Genomic DNA, 9,478 nt, shown 5'->3' with positions numbered 1-9,478 from the left:
AGACGAAGTGCTTCACAGTAGGCCATATTTTCTGCGAGTAAACGATCCTGGAAAAGGGGGGATTGAAGTAATCGGTGAAGGTTATAATTATTGTCCAAGGAACAAATTTATCTTCTCTCCAGAGTAAATTGAAACACTTTCAATAAGATTTTCGTAGCATTATAAGGTGAAAGATGTAATAGATGTATTCCATACACTTTGGAATGATAGAATCAGTTCTTTGGAGAAACAACTTTTGGAAAGCCTAGATGATATTTTGTGGTTGTAGGAGAAACAATGGTACCCGGCCCATTTTACATCTTTGGTCTCAAGATGTTCATCAGAAGATAGATTTTTTTTTTTTAAGGTGCGAATTCTGAAATGAATAATTTATCAAATTATTTTCTCTAAACATAATCTGATCAGGGATTGCTACTGAAAAGTGTTTAAACTCCTACTAAATAAATGGAACTTTTCAATAAAGCATATTCCCTGTTTGAATTTAATTCCTACATAGGTATTCCTGTAGGAATTAAATTCATAAATTCCTGCTTTCAAGTAAGCAAATATTGTTACTGCAGTTTGACCACCACATCCTTTACATGGGGCCCCAGAGCCAATGCTACTAGAAGGCTTCAGAACCTAGCTTTGAGCAAACAAGTAGAAGAGAAAGTTATGGGCCTCACAGAACCATAGTGTCTGATTTTATAATCCAGTACCATTTTTTCTCCTAGGAGAGAGAGTTTGTGTTTGATTTATCAAATGTTAGCACACCTCTCCCATGACAAAATGAAACTCACTACCCCAAAAATGGAGTTATGTGGGTTATGTAGTCCTAGGATTGACAGGGATTTCAACTGTCATCTAGTCCAACCCCCTACTGTCCCAGACAAATGTCTGCCCAGCCTCTCAAAGACCTTATTCAAGTAGATACTCAGCACAGTTCTTTCAGCAGTAACTTTCAGTGCATCTTTCTTTCTAAGATTCTTTCAGATCTTTCCCCACATCTAATTTTTCTTGATGAGCTCATTCAGAATGTTGCTTAAAAGCTACTTGAAGTCAGGTTCACAGAAGGTGGTCATCAGAGTACAGATAATATCCCATATCCTCCTATATAGGAGATTGTGGCCTAAGGAAGAAACATGAAAGTGTAAAACCTCTTGCATGCAGTTGTTATCAAGCTTACTCTTCCTAGGCTATCAAGTGATGTTTCAGAGATATGGTATATAAATAACTGCTAATAAGGGATAAAATGTTTACCGCAGCTTGAAGACATACCCTTGATCGTATTGTGAACAGAAACCTTAGTTCTGTTGCTTAAAGGAAGGGAGGTCACCTGAAACTGGAGGAAATGCAGTCTAAAACATCTTGTTTTTTAATCTATCAATCAGAAGTTTGAAATCTTGTTGAGAGACCTATTTGTATACCAAGTTCAGCTGAAAAGCCAAGAGATGCATGTAAGGAAGATGTCTGAAAGTATAGAGGGTTTTTTTTAAGTTTGCTAAAAGCCCTCCTGCCTCTTCCACACACACATGCAGCTAATAAGAATAAATATGGAGGAGAAAGTTGTTAAAGGGCAGGGACAGTGATTATAACCACCTTCAGTTTAACCTTCTAACTTTTGTTCTAAGAATTTGAAGTGCAACTGGAACCTCCACTTACATTCTCAATACAGAAATACAGGTTATAATGCAAAAGAGACTCATTTTGAACAAAAATCCAGTCCTTTGTAACATACTAGCTGGGAAGCTGAAGAAAGGGAACTAGAGTCACTTTCTAAGATGGTGGTAACACCTTCCTGATTTTTTTGGAGGAAATTAAATAAAAAACATGTGCATCATTTGAGCTTTATATTTATTGTTATAGGTTGGACAATTTGTTTGTTTGCTAGATTTATATCCTGCCTTACCAGGAAGGCTCAAAGTGGCTAAGTCAGCTGTAGCAAAGGATGTTCTAGTGCTGTTTTACAAGATAGCCTGAGCATGAGACTCGATGCTCGCTCTTCTTGGAAAGTGAATCAGGTACTGCAAGCAGACTGTGTGTGTGTGTGTGTGTGTGTGTGTGTGTGTGTGTGTGTGTGTGTGTGTGTGTGTCCTTAAGAATCTATCATTATCATTACAAAAGGTTCTTTGAGAGCTAGCAGTCTAATCAGTTCTCTAGCAACGTGAAGATTCCTGTCATGCTCCTGATCTCTAAATTACAAGTGCTGATAAAGGCACTTTTTCACTTCATACTTTTCAGGCCTTTTCTTGTTACTGAAAGTATCCTGCCTATTTGCTGCCACTTTTCCAAAGAGTTTTGTTGCTTGCATTACTCTTATTGAAACTTTAGTTGCTTTAGCTCTGTGAACTAACCATTCATCAATGTACAAGAATATTACCCTCTTTCTTGGGCAGTAATTGTTTTTCTAGTTGAATCCAAACATCACAAGGAAGTAGAAATGCTTAAGTTAGATTTGAACAAAGACTGCAGGGGGAAAATGTGTATATAACAGAAGCATACAAACTCTCATATATAACTGCCATTACTACCACATGAAATGAATAGCACTTTTTAGTCAGAGAGACGATATGCATCTTAGAAGAAGGTCTAAAAGGTTCTTCAATGTTCTTCCATCTAAAATTTGTTTCAGACAACATCAGGTTAATATCCTCAACTCTACTGTTACTTGGTACCATGGTGCTGCATATGTTACACTTGTTTTCAATCCCTATATGGCTAGATTAAATTCTTGTCCTTCTTGGGGGTCGGACTCGATGAGGGGGTTGGACTCGATGATCTATTGAGGTCCCTTCCGACCCTAGCATCTATGAATCTTTAGGCAATCAGGACTCATAGTAGAGATGATATCTTTTATTAAACCAACAAGATTGTTGCAAAAAAAAAAATTCTTTAATTGCAATTAAAGGAACTTTTTTGCAAACTTTTTTTTGCAAAAATCTTGTTGGTCTAATAAAAGACATCATCTCTACTACAAGTCCTGATTGCCTTTTCCTCTAGACCAATACGGCTCCAACCTGGATACCTTCCTCCTTTGGGGATGATTTGCTACATTTTACGTTCACTCATGGACAGAGTGTTTGACACGAAGAGAAAGGAGAAAGGGAAATTTCTGTGTTTTCATTCTAGGACTCTTCCATGTCACAGTATTATTCTACCTTGGAGGAATGTGTTTTGCATAGGATTTGTTGTTGTTTGTTTTCTTGTTAGGAGGTTTGAAAGTAGGTGTTTCTCAAAATCCGTGGATTTTGCGTCAAGTCTTTGTCCTAAATGATTGGTACTTTTATATAGCCTTGTTCAGTTTAGGAAGTTATGGTTTTGGAGGGTTCTTCCTGAGGAGTGGTCTTAAGCCCAGGCTTGGAGCAAAGTTCTGGTTTGCCTCCATTTACTGTGGAGACAGGGAATGCACCACTGCAAAGACTGGTGTAGGAAGTCCTAGAATGAAAATTCACAGGTAAGACAGATTCTTCCCTTTCTCTCATGCAAGAGTAAACATGCTTCTGACTTTATTCAGCGGTTGATTTTTATCCTTTAACTGTTCCCCTGCTATTTGGGCACCATTTTGTGACTTAGCACACAATTGGGAGAGAAAAAGAAAGGGAGAGAAGGAGGTACAACAAAAAAAAAGACAAATGTGTGAATTGTAACCAGTTTTGGGAAAATACAGTCTTCCCTTCTTTGAAGCAGACACTGGTGATGGCTTAGTGGAATTTAAAGATGCTGCCCTGGTCCAGAGGTTTCTACTTCTTGTAGCTAAATCCACCTCAGTGTAAAAATAGTTATTGTGGCACACAGTGGCTAAGTACAGACAGTCAAAAAGCCCAAGGCTGAATTGATTCAGTCTGTGTAGGTTAGTCTAAGATGCAAAGATTAAACTGGGAAACAGCTGGTCACACATTTACCTTTGATTCAGGAAATGCAGCCACATGCCTGCAGTGGCTCAGGCAGAAGCCAGGGGATGCTAGAGCCCAGCTCTCCAGCACTTCTTCCTGCTGCCCCTGAGGTCTCTGGGATTTGCAGTCCAGCATTACAGCAGCAGGGCTCTGCAGGGTTGCTCATCACTTCCTCTTCCTGCTATCAGGTGCCTCTGGGATTTGTAGTCCACAGTTGCAGCCAGCAGTAACTTTCAGTAAATTTAGCAGGGCAGGACAGCTCTGTACTCAGGGGAAGGGGGTTTAACTCCCCCTTCCTGGCTCCAGACCCTAGCCAGGGTTTACTTTGGAGGGGGGGGGCAGTCCCTGCCTCTCTCCCCTTCCCCCCTCCCCTTCCCGCCTCCCAACCCCTCTCTGCTGGAGCAGACAGCACAGTCCAGGGCTGGAAAGCATGCTGGGATGTTGGGGGGACTGTGATTTAACTTGAACCAGGAAGGGGTCTGGGACAGAAGTTTCATAAACCAGTTTGACTCAAATCACTTAAGTCTTGACGCTGCATTCAAGCAGGCTTATCTTAAACTAGTTTCAGCCATTTTGAAACTGGTTTATGTGAACTGAGCTGTTCTGCTACAAGTTAAAACTAGTTTCTGATTACTTAAACTGGTTTATGTGCAACTTCTGTCCATAGCCAGTCAGACCTAGCAAAAAGGTCTTCATAATCTCCCAGCACACGCCAAAAGGACACAATAATTAGGTATTGCAAGAAAAACTTAATGGTAACTTCACAGTTTGTGTGACCAGACTCTGGAATAGACTCCCGGCAGGGATGGTGTAGGCACCTGCTCTGGATATCTTCAGAAGGAGACTGAATGCACACCTTGCTGGAGTTATTTGACCCCAGAAGTCTTTCCTGCCCTGGACCCAATGATCTCACAAGGTCCCTTTCAGCCCTAAATTTCTGTGAATCTGTGTGAATCCATGTAAGGTCTCCTGATCTATTTTTGATTATTATCAATGTCTCTAGATTGACATGTCAAAAAGATGCTGGTTATCTGCTTAGAACATTTCTAGGGTCTCTACATAGTTACATTCTCAGAGGCTCAGGCTAATAAACTGCCATTTCATCTTGAACGTGGCCATCTGTCCAGTAGAGCATGCAGTGTAGTGGTGATCTCTGGCAAGCATTTTGTCGTCTTCATCGCAATAAGGGCCTGTAGAGCAGAAGTTGCTAGAAGTGATGTTACTACCTCTGCTTTTATAACTCTTCTGTGGATCATTTTCCTTGTTTCTGGAACATAACCAATCTCTTCTGTTTTTTTCTTTGTTGCTTTATTTATTTATTTTTTAGTTATTCATAACATTCTGATAAGTATTGGAGAGGTGAGACCACAAATGCTCCTCTCCTCAAGCTGTGCAGCATATTGAACTGTTTGGTTGTGATTGTGTGTTTTTTGTTTTTTTTTTTTTTTTACTACAAAAGCATCTTACAAATAAGAATTCCTGCACATCTTCCAGCAATATTTGAGCAGAATGGGGGAAGCCATCCAGTCTAGTCCAGATGCAATGAACTGTAGAAAGGTAAACACTGAAATTATACTTCTCAAGGAGAATGTGCAATTGGATTGGGAGGTCTGTATGAGCTGGTAGGGAAAAAGTTGCCACTAAACTAATTTAACGTCAATTGAAACAGTTGGAGTTAATCACACATTGGTTAAATTTTGAATTTAATGGAGCGAAGCATCAGAAATACTATTAGCATGTGTTCGTAAGGAAGTTCCTCATAGAATAAGAGATGTTAAACTACTATGTTTCTCTTGGGCAGGAAACCCATATTGTTTTTACATTTTTGTTTTAATGTTTTGTTTATAAAGTGTGGGGAGGGGAGTGGGGGGAGGAAGGGCCAACGTCTTTGAAGAAGTTTAACCAAAATCCATGTAAAGAAAGGTTTTAAGGTTTTGATTGTGATTTTCTAAATGTTTGAAAATTCCCAAGTGGAAACTGTGTTTGCCTTGGTGTTTTTAATGAGCTCCAAAAGGTGACTGGTAAATCATTTTTTTTTTTTTTTTTAGTCTAATCACTTTTCTCTAATGAATAGATACTTCTAGACATGTGAGACTAGATCCTCAGTCAGTTTAAATTGGCATTGTTCTCTTGATTTCAGTGACATTTTTCATTTTATACCACCTTTTACTAAGCAGCCAAACTCAAAAATTGTATTTGACGAGCTAGATTTTGCCTGGTATAAAATGGAGTCACTGGAAACATGTCTGTCTTAAAATATGGACAACATCATCTAAAGTTGATATCTAGCTTGTTATCCTTCACTGTTTGCAGTATATATAAAAAATGATTCATTTGGAAATCTTATTCAGTTATATTTTTATCTACTTGTACCTTAAAAGGTCACTCTTATTTTAAAGCATCTAAGTAATAAGCACATCCTCATTATATGTAGGTTTTTTAGATATTAATCTTTATAGCAATAGTGTTGACTACTTCAGCCCTATCTTTTAAACTTTTCTCCCATTGTTGTGTGGTATACACTATACAACACCACTCTTTATGATTGTGTGTGTGTGTGTGTGTGTGTGTATGTATGTATGTGTGTGTGTGTGTGTGTGTGTGTGTATATATATATATATATATATATATATATATATATATATATATATGACTACAGTAATTAAGAAAATAATGGGCTCTTAAATATTAAGAGGAAAACATGTTATTCTTTCTTACTTATAGACCTAATATGCCAAAAAGCTTTAATAAACATTGTCAGAAAAGCACTAAAAATTTTGACAGCTGAGTACCAAAGCATCGGGTCTACAAGACCCTAGAAAACTAAGAAACAGTTTGCAGTTGTTGATAAACACTTAAACTGGACCTGTCTGGTAATTTGTTAATGGTTATTTTGCATGTTGATATGTTAAACCTCCTTATTTCAGAATTTCTATTTCATTCAGGCGAATGGGGCATTTTACAACTGAGTTGTATTTCAGGTAATAGTCAAGAAAGCAACTTTGCATAATTTTATACTTTACATGGGTTTTGAAAATTACCTCCTGAGAACTGAGGGCTGTTTGAATGAAGACTTGCTTTCTGGAGTACAATTCTGTGGCAAGCAGTAGATTCTGCAGTAGCTTCATGGCTATGAAACACTAGCTTAGCTCTGTCTTGAGATAGGATTGAGGTTTTAAGTTTTGGGGTGTTTTGTGGAATAAGGGAAAAACAAGTCAGATTTGGAATGTATCAGGCAGAAACAGGCAGCTTGTGGCTAAAAATAAAAGGAGAATCTTGTTAAAATTGAGTCATCTCACTCTATGGAAAGCACATTACAGTAATGATGCACATACATGTCTGATTAGGTAGAAACACATTACTCAGGTAAATATTTTTGGGCCAGTTTCTGCTCTCTGGTGCATGTCATGTATTTTTGTGTACTTTAGATTAAAAAGAAACCCTCAGCGATGAATGAGATTTAAAATCTGGACTTCTAAATTGGCATTGCTTTTCTAAAAAAATAAGACCCATTGGGTTGGAATAAAGTAACATTTTTGGTGTGAAGCCATCTTGAGAGGGAATTGTTTTTTGTTTTTTCCTAGTGTAAATGTTTAGTGGGACCCTCTACACATGCAGGTAAAGGTGCAATGGGATCTAATGCGCAATCCACACAATGCCATGGCATGACAGGAAGTGCAATTGTGTGGATTGTGCATTAGATCTCATTATGCCTTATTGCCGGGGCAGAGGGAACCTGGAATCATGATCACAACCCTGCAGCTGACCGGGCTCATAGCGAGGGCTTCAAGGAGAGCTCTGCCACCACTGAGCGTCATGAGGTGCAAGGCTTACAGTGGCAGCAGCGTTCTCTCTGCTGCCTTTGCTGCGAGCCCCACAGCCAGTGAGGCTTACAGGGATGGTGGGGGAGCGTTCTCCTCACTGAAAGTCCTGCAGCTGGCAAGGCTCACAGCTGGGACATTGCCATGAACACTGCCACCACTATGAACCTTACCAGCTGTGGGGCTGGCAGCTGGTGGTGCATCCCTGTTGTATGAAAGGATGGGGCTTCCAGCTAGAGAGGAGCACCTGGCCACACGTTTATTTAATGGCATGATTAGAACAAGCTACAAAGTTATTACACATGTTTTTGGGGGGGATAACTTTGTTCCTTATTACTCGTTTTATCATGCCATTAGTTGATTGAACGTGTGGCTGGGTTACAACTTAAGGCAGAGGCGGGCAGTTATTTTGGGTGGAGGGCTGCTTACTGAGTTTTGGCAAGCTGTCGAGCCATATGGATAGCCCAGCCCCCTGATGGGTGCCCTGCCCCCTGGTCACTGTCTTGGAACCGGAAGTCCCCTACCTAACCTCTGACCTTTGCCACTGGAAGTCCCTCCCCTTGCCCCTGGAAGTACTCCTTTGGGGAAGAGGGTTTGCCATCTGAGGGGGTGGAAAAACTAATTAAATACTAAAAATCAAACACCCATAATATATTTTAATTTAATTAAAAAAATATATTTTTGTCCTGATTTGTGGGCGTTTGGTGTATATGCAGAAGTGATTGCATATGAGGGTTTGTGGGGATGTGTGACAATGGATGTGGGTATGAGAGCCATGTGTAGTGCAGAGTGCCGGGAAAGTGGTGGGGGGTAGAGTGAAAGTGAGTGGGATCATAGGGCCTGCACCAATGTCCCAGAGCCAGTGCTGGCGGGGCCCAGAACGAGGGCAGTAGGAGCGTGGGGCGTGGGCTGGCAGGAGTCCATGGAGCCAGGCTGGGCTGCACCAGCAGGGAGAGGGGGGAGCTGGCCTGGCTCCATACAGCACCTGCTGGCTGGACCTCGTGCTCCTGCAACCCTGCTCTGGGCCCCACCTGTGTGCGCCCCATGCTCCTGCCTGGCTGCTGCTGGCTCCCACAAACCCATTCACTTCCAGTGCCCCTTCCCCAGCCCCGTGGTACAGGCAGGGAGCAGCGCACAGCCCTGACCCCGCACTCACCTGCGGGGAACAAGCTAGTGCTCAGTGCGGGGGGGGGGAAAGCACCCCCTGCCCCCCCCGCCTCCCCCCGTGGCCAGCACCCCATGCTGCAGCTGCTCACAGCCCGTGCAGAGCTGTCCTGACTCTTCTGTATCACCGCCACCCCCTGGGGCAGTGGTAGCAATGAAGTGCAGGCAGAGGCAGCCCCGTGTGGGCTTCAAGGGGCTGCAGCGTGGGGTGCTTGCCACAGGGAAGGGGAGCGGCTGCCTTTGCCCCACACTGAGCACCAGCTCGTTTCCTGCCACTGCTGCTAGCCTAGGCCCTGCACCAGCTCTGGGCTCACCCATCGGGGCTGCGCACAGTGAGAGCAGCTGCCCCCCCCCACCTGTTTGGTGCGGAGGAAAGTGCCCCCTCCCACCCCGTTGCTGCTGGGCAGTGTTTGCTGCGACTGACATGCTGGGCAGTACAGAGGCAGTGGTGAAGCAGCCGCACCACAGCCTAGTGCAGCGCGGGCTCTGGGTGGGTGTCCGCAGCAAACACTGCTCGGTGGCAGCGAGTGATGGGGCCACTTCCCTCCACACCGAGCAGCAGCTTCTGGAGAACAAGCTGGTGCTCAGTGCAGGGAAAATGCAGCCACTCCCCTTCCCTGT

General features: G+C 42.4%; 1 protein-coding gene across 8 annotated transcripts in view; it reads left to right on the top strand.

The window, feature by feature from the left end:
- LOC102368983 (methyl-CpG-binding domain protein 5) overlaps positions 1-9,478 on the top strand; it is a 235,939-nt gene that overhangs the window by 129,205 nt on the left and 97,256 nt on the right. For 2 of the 8 annotated variants that reach the window (XM_025216382.1, XM_025216385.1), the window contains one exon: positions 5,332-5,429. The exons of the other annotated variants lie outside the window; for them this stretch is intronic. The gene's annotated coding sequence lies outside the window, so the exon portion shown is untranslated. The remainder of the gene's footprint in view (positions 1-5,331; positions 5,430-9,478) is intronic. 8 annotated transcript variants of the gene reach the window in all.

The sequence above is a fragment of the Alligator sinensis genome, unplaced genomic scaffold (genome assembly GCF_000455745.1).
Source record: "Alligator sinensis unplaced genomic scaffold, ASM45574v1 scaffold1048_1, whole genome shotgun sequence".
Lineage (NCBI taxonomy): Eukaryota > Metazoa > Chordata > Crocodylia > Alligatoridae > Alligator > Alligator sinensis.
This window is presented reverse-complemented; position numbering and strand designations above follow the sequence as displayed.